The sequence below is a fragment of the Hippopotamus amphibius genome, chromosome 14 (genome assembly GCF_030028045.1).
Source record: "Hippopotamus amphibius kiboko isolate mHipAmp2 chromosome 14, mHipAmp2.hap2, whole genome shotgun sequence".
NCBI classification, from domain to species: domain Eukaryota; kingdom Metazoa; phylum Chordata; class Mammalia; order Artiodactyla; family Hippopotamidae; genus Hippopotamus; species Hippopotamus amphibius.
Window position 1 is genome coordinate 1,162,976 of NC_080199.1, and position 13,360 is coordinate 1,176,335.

A 13,360-nucleotide genomic window follows, 5' to 3' on the forward strand; every position below is an offset into this window, starting at 1 on the left:
CCCAACCTTGTCCTCAATGGGCCAAAATAGCTCTGCATTCCCAGGACCCCTCTACCAGAAATTCTAAGGGTGGGCAACAAAAGTGAAATGCCCAGGAATCTGCCACCTCTGTGAGGAAGCAGCAGGGAGGGTTTGCCTGAATTAAGGAGACCGCTGAGAATGCCTCTATATTCAATCATCCATTTATCCATTCATCTGTTCATCCATCATCCATCCATCCATCCGCCCATCCATCTGTCCATCCACCCATCCATTTATCCATCCATGCATCCAACCATCCATTTGCCCATGCATCCATCTGTTTATCCATCCATTGATCCATCCATCCATCCACTTATCCATCCATCCATGCATCCATCCATCCATCCATCCACTCATTCATCCTCTTTGTCTCCTCCTGGGCTGTGTTTTCTGAGAGGACCGTGTTTCAGTGTTGCTGTTGCAGGAGATCAGATTGTTTACACACTTCTACATGCAATAAAATCCCATCTCTTGGCGATGGCTGGTCAGTGCAGATGCTCGGCTGTGAGCGCCTCAGGATGGCAAAGACTAGCCTAGAACATCTGGGCAGATGTGCTCCCTGAGCCACTTCCACTTGCAGGTTCTGTTTTGTATCAGTCTCTTGAATTTAGATAGAGAATCCAATATTGCTTTAAGAAATAATTTGGGCAAAATCCAATATATTATACAAAACACAGTGTCGTTTGAGGATGGGATCACCTTACAATTAAAGAAAAAAAAAGTTGCTTACGTAGAATTAAGTATTAACTGAAAAATTGAAAGTAAAAGCAACCAGGGCTTAGATATAAAATTGTGCTAGAAAAGTTTATCCAGACCCACTCCTTGCAAAACACACCACTACAGAGTAGGACCTCTAGTAGCTGAGCTTAAATGCAGTTTTTTTTTCCCCCAAAGGACATCATTAACTAGAGAGAGACAAACAGGGAAACAGAGTAAAGAAACTTTAAAGATGCTTTTAAACCAGCAACACTCCCACAAATATGTGTGCTCCAGCCTAACTACGGTTTTTCCCCATCACTTTGGAAAGCAGACAACAGCTCACACTCCTGGCATTCTTTGCGGGGTGCATTCACCAACCTACCGTCATCAGTCCTACAAATACTGGGACTAGGTGACTAAGAATTAAAACTGGAGATCCGACATGTCTGGGTCTCATGACCATCTTTAAGATTCTAAAATCATGCCTTGAAATAAAATCACTCTGTTCACACCCATGGCTCTAACTGCTGTGCAGATTGAATAGCATGGAAAGAATTTTTTTTCTGATAGTAACCATTTCAGTTACTCGTTACTGTGACCGACAGACCTGGGTAATGAGCTTCTAACATTGTGGCGAGCGACGAAAGCCCAGAGGGCCCTGCACGCACAGAGCGGCCCCAGGGCGCCGCATCACCCAGAGGCTTTCTCCGTCAAAGGGGGAGTGTTGGCTCATGACAGAGAAGAGAAAATTGGTGCTACACCCCGTAGTTAATGTGACAACACGCAGCTAATGAGCACGTCACGGCCCCAGTCTGCTCACTTGTGTCACCCATTTGAGAATGTCACTGTTTTATACTTAGCCCCGAGGTGTAGGATTAGCTTCGTGCGAAAGTGAACTAGTCAAGGTTCTTTAAAAAATCAGAACAAAAGTGCTAGAAAATGTGTGCAGATATGAAGAGACGGAATGCGTACACACTTGTTCAGATAATGTATAATTAACTTAAAGGACTTTTTGGCTGAATGTGTGAACTGGCAGTAAAATTTTACATTTGGTGAGAACGTCACCTTAACATGGAACATGTTTTTTTAACCTGAAATCATTCTAGGAGAAATATCAAAGTTCATCAGTTCCTGCTTTTTGTCTGGGCACAGAAAGAATCTCACTTTCAAAATAGAATTAAGAAGTTCTATTTCAAAACATGCAGACCCCATCATATATTTCTTTATCTCACACACACACACACACACACACACACACACGCTCGCGCGCTTTTTTTCTTTTTTAAGAACACTATTTTTTCGTGTTTTATTTCCATTCTCTCATGCTTTCCCATAGAAATTCTCTCTTCTAGTCTTCATGTCGGTAAATACATCCCAGAACTCAGAGATTCCAGAAAAGAGGTAGAGTTTGTCCGTTTAAAAAAGGTGCAAAGATCTCTTTTGGCCATCCTAGTCTTCTACAGGTAAGATCAACTTAGCAGAAAGTTCACTCTGCCTGCTGTTAAATTTTGCAGTGAACAAGCGAAAAGCAGTTTTCTCACTTGCCGACTCTCTTAAGACGACACCACAGCCTTGAAACAGAGCTGGGGTCTGCTGTTTCCGTTCACCCTGAAGTCACACGTCCCTGCACCTGCCCAGCAGAGTTTACGCTTCACTGTAAGTGAGAACTCACGTTTCTTATAACAATGCAGAGTAAATAAAAGCCTCCATGCTTTGGAACTAGAAGGAAGGGTGGAAGTGAAATGGTTGCCTTTTGACTGATAAGGGCTCAGAACAGAACAGTAGTACGGCGCCGTCGACCGCTGTGGAAATTCAACCGGGACCTGCAGTTCACAGATCCAACTATAGATGGCGACACAGTACGCAGCTCCTGCCAACCTCAAAGGCGCGGGCTCTTCCCGCTGGCTCGGGTGGCTGACTTTTTACCATTAAAAGTTCTTCCTTTGCTTCGAGTATTATGTTATTGGGAGTGCCGTGTAGAATGAAATACTTTTGGAAGGGATCACATGTTAATAATTTAGCAGCCATTGACAGCCAGGAGCGGACGAACCTGGAAAATGTCTTTCCTAATGTGAGAAAGGGTTGGCGAGCCTGAAGGCACAGGACCAGGGTGGACCCGCAGAGACGGCTGGAGCTCCCTACCTGGTGTGCTCTGCTGGAGGGAGGAAGACACCTTCCTCTCGATTCTAAATGTGCCTGCAGGGCTTCCTCGTATCCCTCACCACCCCCACCACCCGCCAACTCTGAACTGAGAAAGCGATGCATTTGAAATTCACAAGAACGTGAAATTCTGTGGCAATCTAAATCGAGAACCAAGGAGAGACAGCCGAGACCCGTGAAAGTGCATCGGCCCTTTCAATTTGGAATCGAACACTTGGAATTCTGAATTTTCTAATTTTGTTATCTAGTAGCTCTTGGAGGTGAACGGGCCAGGTTTATAATCGCATTTTAATAGACCTTGTCATTAATGTCTACTCATGAAATAGCTTCATTACATTAGTGGCCTGGAGCGGGAACGCAGAGCTGTTCCGGAGTCTCCAGGTGGCCCCGAGGTTCAATGCAAAGTTGTTTTGCAGAAAGTGAGCTGCAAAAGTAATTCTGGGCTTTTAGTTTTGATTTCCTTTCTATTGATTTATGCTCGGTACATCTAATTCCAAATCTTATTGATGGCCGAGTTGGCCATTCAACCGAGGCTTTGTAGCGAAGGAACCATTAAGAAAGTGGAGAGGGAAGGCCATACGATTTCCACCCGGATGCGGAATCGAGGGCTAATTTTATTCCGAGATCAAATTCTTGCCAAATGCTTAGCAGACACAGGCCAGTGGCATCACTGAAGTGCAGAAAATCTGGCAGTTGGGGCACGAGTAGGGAAACGCACCCTCAGAATCTTTACTCACGGAGCACATGCAACGGGGGAAAACATAGTTCTGTGGACAGCAGGAGATGGGTTTGGGCGATTCCTGCCAAAAACACTGTCCTGGTCTATCGCCAAGTTCAACAAGCAATGATTTCGTTTGCACGTCTCTTCAAGTTTTTATTTGAAATAATTGAGTGAAATTTTAAAAGTTAATTTTGATTTTGAAAAGAAAGATGCCATTTCCTTAGCCTGGGGAGCCAGGTGGACACCAATCTGGGCCTGGCCCGGTGACCGCTCTGCTTCCTGCCGTCACGTCCCTTCACATGTGGGGACGTCAGGCCGGCTGCTCTCAGGTTCTTTCTTTGCAGGCGTTCGCTTTACGGACGCAGCGGTAGGCGGCCAGACACGGAAAACCTTGCCTTAGCGTAACAAGGCCACATCTAAATTAATACAAACCTGAACAACAGGGCTGTTTGAACTTGAAAGTTTCAAGTTTTATCTCACTCCGAAGGGAAGGAGATCAACGCTGGGTCTTGTTATGTGTCCAGATGCATTTCTCTGAGTCGAATTTCACACCAGGACACAGTGTCGGGGCAGCTGCTACGGTGCCTGTGCCCCCGGGGACCCACCGAGCCGCGCCTGCCCAGGGCCGCCGTGCTGAGCCCACTGGCTTTGGGAGGCCTCTGAGTCGCCGTGCTGGCTTTGGGGGGCGGGTGGTCCTTGTGCACCTGGGACCTGAGGCTGGGCCACGCCCCCCCCGAGGGCCAGCCCCCTTCTAAGCCCGTCGGCTGCCGTGTCCTGGGGTGGGCTCCCCTCGCTGGGAGCAGCAGGAGGTGGAGGTGGGAGAGATGGCAGGAGGGGGCCCAGGGGCCGAGGAGCCCAGAGCAGGCAGTGGGAGTGGGGGGTGGAGGAGGGGAAGGTGGGAGGGGCTGGGAGGGGAGCCCCCCGGGACGGCAGAGCCCAGAGGTGCCGGCAGTACCCTGCTCAGGCTTTCCTCTCCTGCTCATCTCCTCCTGCACCTTCCCGATGAGGCCCCGCCCCCACCACGGTGACCTTGATAACACACCTGACCAGGTGCTGTTGAGAGCACCTCCCTCGGACCCACAGCCCCAGGGGTTGCCGGTGGCCCCACCTGCACTCCCGCCTCTGCCCCCGCGCCGTGCCTGCAGCGCCGCCTCCTCTTCTCAACCCCTCACTTTGCTGTCTTGGCTGGGGAAGGGGGCGCAGGACCTCTGCGACCTCAGGTGAGGCCCAGGCTCTTGTGCCTCAGTTTCCCCATCTGTGCAGTGGGGTTGTCACCGGGTGGCCAAGTGGCAGGGGCGATGGAGGGGTCATAGATCATGGTCACTTCCCAGGTGCCATTCTTGGCAGCTCGGGGGGGCAAGAGCTCCCCCACCATTCCCCCCAGGTTTGGGGTCAGAATCCGACTTTGCCATCGCCTGTCTCTTCCCCACGGTTCCCTGACCCCCGGCGGCTCCTTGGCCAGGCTCCAGTGGTCGTTCCCGTGGCTGGTCCTCCGTGGATGAAGGGCCCCGTGGACGGGCTCCTTAAGGTGGTCAGAACTGCTCCCAGCGCCTCCTGACTCTGTGAGACGCTCAGAGCCGTGGGGGCCGATGCCGTCTGCCTCTCAGCCTCTAGCGAGACAGCGCGCCGTCACCGGCACAGAGACCGTCCCTCCGCGAGTGTGTCAAAGGCCGTTGGATGTGGGGTGGCCTGCCCGTCCCACCGGCTTAACTGCGCTCGACTCTCCTCCACCCGCTCGCCGCACTCCCCGCTCGGCCCCCGGCTTTATCCCTGCCCGCTGCCCGCTGATTGGACTTCGGGAAGCGCTGTAAGATTCCCCCTTCTGAAAACACGCGCAGAATCCACCCACCGCACCCTTGAACGCAGGCAGCCCGGCAAGGTCCCCGGCTTCTCGGGCGCGTCTGAGAGGCAGAAAGTCAGGGAAGTTTCCGAGATGAAGTGTCCTCAAGAGGTGAGGGTGATAGAACTTCTGAAATAACTGAGGTTGTCATTTGGTTGAAAACAATGAATGTTTTGGGGGTTGAGCAAGAAGACAGATGGTCCTCGGCACGCCGCCCCCACGCGCGCCTGGCAGACGCGCGGCTCCAAGGACGAGAGCCACTGGGGCCGGCGCAGCCACGAGGCCTCCAAGAGCTGCTTGTTCTGAAGACGCTGGTATTGAAAGTCAGAGCTCCAGCTACTTGCTGGCTTTGTGCGGTTGGGTCAGAATGCAGACACTCTGACGGCTTTATTACGCGAGCCGCTCCGGGCGTGGGCGGAGGCCGACTGCACGTGGCCTTCCTGCTGCACCAGAAGCGTTACTTTTATCATAGAAAGTGTGGTGTTTTCCATGGGGTGGCTGCAGAGCCTCCTGCCGGGGCCCGTCTATCCGCTGGCGGCTTGAACGTGTCCCCACGCGGGGCCGTGCGTCCACACTGCAGGTTCCAACCCCATCACACCAACGCCACTGTTTTTATAACAAACAGGGTGTAACCTCGCTTTCCCTGGATTGAGATCATCTCAATATGAGTAACTTATGTGCCTGAAAATAATATCACGCTCAATGGAAATGAATCAAAACAAACTGTGATGAAAGGAAATTAGTTTATAACAGCACGTATTTCAAAAAGTAAATCCTGGGGCAAAACGAAGTGGACAAACACTTGCACCTCCTTTGAACGAATCTGTTTAAGCAGTGAAGCGACGTTCAGGTTGCTGTGGGTGGAAGCGTGTGGCCCCAGGCCCCGCCGAGGAGATGCCGTGTTTGTAGAGACTCATCTGCCCGGAGTCGGCGAGATGCACCCTGCTGCCTCCGGGACTGTTAGAGCATTGGCGACCACGGACCGCCATGGCGACCAGCCGCTACCACCCACAACCATCGCAGTGACGTACAACCATGTACAACCGTCCACAACCGAGGACAACCGCCCACAACCATCTACAACCACACAGAACCACCCAGAGTTATATACCACCGTCCACAGCCGTGGACAACCGTGGACGGCCCTTGTACCCACACACAACCATGCACCACCACACAGGAACACCCATGATCAAGGACAACCCCCCAGCACCCCCCCCCACACGCAGGACACCTGGACACAGCTGCACGGGCCAAGGGTGACGCTGCCACCAGCTGTGCTGCGTGGGACTGGGGGACAGTGAGGCCGTGACAGCGTCCACGGTGGGAAGCGGGCGCTGGAAGGGGTCTGCGGAGCTCCCCCTCTGCAGACATGAAGCCCACGGCTGCCCCGGCTGCGTGGGGGTGCCTGTGGTGGGCTCCCGGGGAGGCGGTCGGCTCCCACGGCCTCCGTGGGGGGAGGGCGGCGTCGGCGCCCAGCGCGGGCTCGGAAGTGTTGCCGATGCGGACAGCGCCCTTCCTCCGGTCCGTCCGCATCTGGGGCCAAGGAGCGTGCTGTCCTGGGTCGTCCTGAGTTCAGCACGGTTGGAAGACGGGATGGGAACAGGCCCGAATCCCTCAGCATGGCGTGGGCGGCAGGGCACCACGCGTGGCCTCGGCCCGTGGCCTTCGGGCCCGGCCGTCGCGTCCCAGGCGTGGTGCTGGAGGCTGCTCCTCCCCCCGCGGGCCCCGGGTCGGGGGTCCCCTCGGTAACCGTCTGTGCAGCCTCGCAGGGTCTGGGCCACCTTTCCTGGCGTCTTCCCTATGACGCACGAGGAGATGTGTAAGCTCGCGGCCCAGGCGGAGGCTCCCGGGGGCAGGCGGTGATTCCCCGCTGCGACTGAGCACGGGCCGCAGCGGCGTGGACGCCAGGCTCGTGCAGGTGGTGTGAGACGCTGCTCAGCCCGTGGGGCGAGGGAGCTCTGTCCTCGGGAAGCCTGGTGCGCCGAAGTCCCAGGTGTGACCCTGGCCCCGGCCGGCGGCCAGCCGAAAACCAGGGATTCCTTATCGTGGCCAGTTTCCTTAATTTTACCATGCCTGCCCCGTCTGGAATTCTGGAGCAGGTGCAGCTCATGTTTTTGATTTATCTGTGTGTAGGTCTGTTATTTTGTTTTAAAAATCAGGCCCAGCCCTGTCACGACTCCCCGCCGCCCTCTCCGCCACTGTCTGTGCTGACTGCGCACCTGGAGGCCTGCGCGTGGGGTCTTCAACTCTACCCTGCTCAGCGGGGCCTGGGGGTCCTTGTATGAAGTGGGTTCTGACCCAGCAGGCTCCCCCTAGCTTGGGGCCTGAGATGGCATTTCTTTTCTTTCTTTTTTTCTTTTTCTTATAAATTTATTTATTTATTGGCTGTGTTGGGTCTTCGTTGCTGCACGCGGACTTTCTCTAGTTGCGGTGAGCGGGGGCTAGTCTTTGTTGCGGTGCGCGGGCTCCTCATTGTGGTGCCTTCTCTTGTTGCGGAGCACCAGCTTTAGGTGCACAGGCTTCAGTAGTTGTGGCACATGGGCTCAATAGTTGTGGCTCACAGGCTCTAGAGCACAGCCTCGATAATTGTGGCACACGGGCCCAGCTGCTCCATGGCATGTGGGATCTTCCTGGACCAGGGCTCGAACCTGTGTCCCCTGCATTGGCAGGCAGATGCCTAACCACTGTGCCACCAGGGAAGCCCCCTGAGATGGCATTTCTCACACGTGGTGGCCATGCCACTGGGCCTCGGACCTCACACTGAAGAGCAGGTGCTAACGGCCGCTGTCTCTCGCCGCAGAAGACAACCTGGGAACGGACGGCTTGGAGAGACACCCAGAGAAGAGGAGGCACCCACCCTGGGCGTTTCCGCGAGTCTGGGGGCCGGCAGGGAGGGCTGCGGTGGGGGGTGAGGGGGTCTGAGCAGAGGCCCTGGCGGAGTGAGGGGTGGGCCTGCGGACTTGCGACGCCACATCTTTTGAGAGAGGCTATGAAGCGGGATTCCACGTGGAATTTGCCACCATAAGGGCTTAGCAGGCCCAGCAAATGAGCCGACGGCCCCTCAGGTCCTGCGGCCTCGCTCGTGCACGGAGAAGCTTCTCGAAGGTTGGGTGTCCACGTCACACTTGTGTCTCCGTGGGACCTGTCGACGGAAAGAGATGCACAACCAGCGAGCTGAGAGTTATGTTCCGTTTGGTGGACTTTCTGAGGACTTGAGCCCGGACGCAGCTCTCAGGTGGGTCCGAGGCGCGGCTCTGACGAGGGACGGGAGGAGCCAGCACACACAGGAGCTCTTGCAGCGAAGACCAGGGGTCAGGATATCAAACGGTTACTGTTAGTTAAAGAAAACCGGGCGTCCCCAGTTAAGGATTTAGCGCTTTCCTGTGTGTGGGGAGATGCGGGAGTCTGGGCCCCCTGAGGTCATTCCTGTGATCTGCGCGTCAGCTCTGCGGGGCCAGCGTCACGTGCTCGCCCATCCTGAGTCCCCTCGGGGCTCCCCGTGGGGGCGGCTGCGATGTGAGGGCTTGAGGGCGGCAGTGTCCTGTTTCCCGATATGGTAGCATCCTTGTTTCCCTCACAGAACCCAAGAATGTCCACCAAGGGCCCCGGGTGCCTGCAGGCCCTCCCGCCACGGAGGCAGGAGCAAGACCCGCGAGACCAGGGTGCCCGGGAGCAGGGCTCACGTGCTCCTGCTTGCGGCCTGTCCCTGTCTGCATCACGGGAGCTGGCGTCTGAGCGGGGCGGGGCCTCCGTGCCAGTGCACCGCCCGCCCCCAGAAGGCGGTACCTACAGGCTGAAATCACACGCATCCACTTAGTTCCAAAAATCAGGGTCCAATTTAACATGAGAATTTGTGCAGCCCCAGAAAAGTGATGGACATTTGATCGTTCAGAGTTTATCCCCTGTTTCCCACATAAACGGCCAATGGCAGGTCCACAGATTGTTTTCCTGAATTAGGTTTTTTAGGTCAATGACTCAGATTCTTTAATGACCCCAGTTCATAAGTTACTGAAACAGACTCTAGTCTGATACTTTTGGTCAAGGTCCTTGGAGATCACCCGAGTAAAGACACAGTTGGGATATGGAAGATACGACTGCTGTTGCTACTCGTTCTCCCTGTTAGTGTAAATCCTACAGCTCATTTGAGAGAAATGTTCCACGAACACCTTCTCCTGGAGCCAGAGAAAATGACACAAATTGTGGATCTGCTCACGTAAGAGCTGCAGGCGTTGAATCCGCTTGGAATTCCTCGCCGAGAGACAGGGCTGGAGGATGCTGGCCCCACGATGAAAGAAACACGAAGTGCGTTTCCCCTGAGCATCTGCAGGAAAAGATAACTGTGTTCCGTAAGAGAGAAAGTGTATCTAGATAGGGGTGATTTATTCTTAAAATTCTTAGTTTTGTAACATTAGGGGCCAGGGCAGTCCCTGCTATACAATAATTATATCCACTGGTGCTGTTCTGTGATACTTCCGTCTGAATAAGAACGGAAGATTGCTTTTTAACTGTCAACACATTTTAAATCATGACATGTTACCTTTAATTTTCCCATTTGAATTTAAAGTTTTCTTTTGATCAGCGCTGATTTGTCCGTTATTTCGACATGCAACTTTTACGAAAATATGCAGCAAATTGTGAAATCGCTCTCGGACCCCAGCTTCGCCGTCACCAGTGTCATACCTGTCAGTAGTGGCCGGGAAACGCACGGCGTCTGTCTGGGCACCTTATTTCTATTCATGAATTCCACTTCATTGTGGTAACAAGACACCACGGGCAGTGGGTTGGAGCGGCGTCATTGCCCCTGTTTCTGGCTAAAGTGACTGAGCCTTCAGCTCCGGAGCACACAAGGCACCCGACACGCCCAGCAACGCCCAGATCCGCTCGGCACGCTGGGGCTCCCGTACAGTCAGGGGGATCGTTTCAGGGGAGGAGGATTAGGGTGTAGATTATGTGCAGGGGAAAAAAACACTCTCCATAGAGTTAACTGTACGGTAGTGTCCTTGACCACAGGGTCTTGAACGTGTATTTCTCGTGCGCAGGAAGACGTAACCAGGTATTTCCATCGCATCGCTTGTGCTTCCTCAGGAGATACGAAACACTGACTTTGAACGTGTCTGGCTTGTTGCGTCGTAGCGACCTGGGGCTAATTTCTTAAAAGGGTTAAGCTGGCATGTCCCGCATTGAATGACCGCCGTCACTCCGTTCATTAGAAGAGTTTACAGACTTACACTATGCCTGTAATTTATAGCCTGCTCAGTGACAGGGCCTAATGCTAACATACGCCTAATTTGCCAAGGTTATCTCACGTTCCATTCATCTCCCCACTAACAATGCGCCTCTGATTCCCTGCTTCGTGGACGCGGGACATGCGGCTTCATATTTAGTGCCATCAATCACGGGGACATGCCTCCCTCCCGCCCCCGTGCGAAGTGACTTCCCCGCGGCCTCTGGTGAGTGATGACAGGGAGGCTGGGCCGGCGGAGGGCGGTGTCCTCCAGTGTCCCCGGAGGGGACCCTGGCCCGCGGAGAGCCCTGGACCGGTATGAGCCTGAGGCTGCTGGTGTCCACTCCCCGGAGCCCCCAGAGGGGACGGGCGAGGCCAGGTGTCCCCAGGGTGGCGTGGGGGAGGCCTGGCCCTAGGTGACGCCGGATCTGCACACGTTTCCCTCCGGGATGCGGGGGGCAGGGTGTCCGGTCCCAGCACGGGTGGGTTTCCGGAGGCCTGTGTGTGCGGCTTCGGCCCTGCTGGCCTTCCTGCTGGTGGGAAGGCCTGTGCTTGGGACCCTGGCCTGAGGGACGCTGGGGTGTCCGCCTGACCGCTCCCCGGGCCTCGGGCTCTCCCTGCGGGAGCAATCTTGCCAAAGTGTCCACTTACCTTGAGGGTTTCTTGGTGAGAAGATCGATGGTTCCGTGTGGGAACCCGACGGTGAGTATGGTTGTTTTGTTCTTGGTGTTCGGAGAGGACTCAAGGCAGCATCACGTGAGCTCCGTGAAGAGACAAGTCCGCGATGGACGTTGCGGATGTGCTGGGACGTTCGGGGCCCCTCTCTGGTGGCCGGCTGTGCCCGTGCCGGGCCCGAGCACCACCTCCACCACGGAGGCAGGGTCGCCCGTGGGGCGTGGACTGGCGGACCTGCCTTCCCCAAACGCCAGAGGGGTAAAGGATCCACTGAGCCTGCGGGTGCCAGGGAGCCGTCCACCCATAGAAGCTAAGGGTTCGAGCATGTTCCGGAATTGCTGGGCAGCTGCAGCTTGACCTCGTGGGAAACGAGGTTTTACAAGGATTTTCCCCTTTCGTGCAGACCAGCAGCAACGGTCATGAAAGATGGGCTCACGGGGCGGGGGGCGGGGAAGCTCTCAGGTCTGGAAAGCAGCACACGCCGGTCACACGGGAGGTGGCACAGAGGCGGCACACGCCGGTCACACGGGAGGTGGCACAGAGGCGGCACACGCCGGTCACACGGGAGGTGGCACAGAGGCGGCACACGCCGGTCACACGGGAGGTGGCACAGACCCCCAGTCGGCGGGAACCTGGTGTGGGGCCTCCCCACCCCCTGCCCCATGACAGGGACACCCTTGATCTTTTTCATGGCCCCTAACTCCTTTGGTCGGCATTTTCTTTCTTTCCGTATTTTTCGATCAGATGCTTGTTGATAGTTTCAAAGGCCGAACGCCCATGTGGTGGCCGGGGCTGGCGGGAGGGAGGGGGAGATCCCAGGGGTGTGGCGATGAGAAGGTTGCAGGGACCTGAGACGCCTCAGCCTGGGCAGAGCGGGCAGCCACCGCGCGCTTGGCCGTGGTTAGGGCGGGGCACGGCGCGGCGTGGGTTTCTCGCCACAACTGAAAAACAAAACCCGAAACCTGAAGCGTGTGTCATCAGACCACAGAAGTGTGTTTATGACGTCGTTGTAATGACTCTCTCCGGAAGACAAACCAACTCTGCGGGTCCCGGGGGAAGGGTGGACGGGAACCTCCTCGTGCGAAGTTCAGCGGGTGGTCCGTCGTGTTCCCGGAGACCTAGCAGCAAAGGAAAGCACAGTTGTTGACGGCCTGATGGAATCGTCCAAGTCAGGAGACGTGAGGATATGCGGACACCCGGAGGAGGCTTTTACAGATGTCTGCTTACTCAGAAGTTGGAGGCATTTGGGGTTTTTCTCTCTAGCCCTCGGCTCAAGGGCCAGAGGCCAAGGCACGGGGTCCCTCTTCCCGGGTGTGCGTCCGGCACCGGGCGCGGAGGGAGCGGGCGGCTCTGGCTTGTCACTGGCTGGTCAGGCGAGGTCGCGTCTCCCCTCTCAGAGCCCCGTGGGGGCATCGGGCTGCTTTAACTCATCAGGTCGTAACCTTCAGGCCCCTGCGCTGTGAGGCCGGCCCTCCCGCAGCAGCTGGCTCTGGGTGGACCCCGGGGCACATCCACTCTTGTCACAGCGGGCACAGCACAGCTCAACCCTCTCCCGTGAGCCGCTCAGCCCGGGAGAGGCGAATGAGCACGGGACCCTGAATACGCGCTGGCGGTGTCACCTTACGCTTCCCTAACAGGATGCTGTGATACAGTCTCCCGCTGGCATATGCGTTGGCTGGGGACAGCAGAGGGGCAGGGGTCCTGAAGGCCGTTCTGATCCCTGATGAGGCCCCGGTGCAGGGGTCTCGTCCCTGGAGGCAAGTGACGAGAGGGTTCATGTGCGTCTTGTCCTGCCCGTGTTTTGGATATCTTAGGATCTAAAAAAGAGGAGAGAAAAAGAGGAGTGCTTCACAGGTGGCCTGTATGACAGCAGGAGTCCTATTCTTTCTGAATCCTAAACTAGAGAAATGTTTAGCAAAGTGTGTAAAATAATAAAAATGCACATTCAGCAAGAAGGAAAACTATGGCCTGTCTCGTGGGAGAAAGGAATCCTTTAGAAGGTTTACTACTATTAACC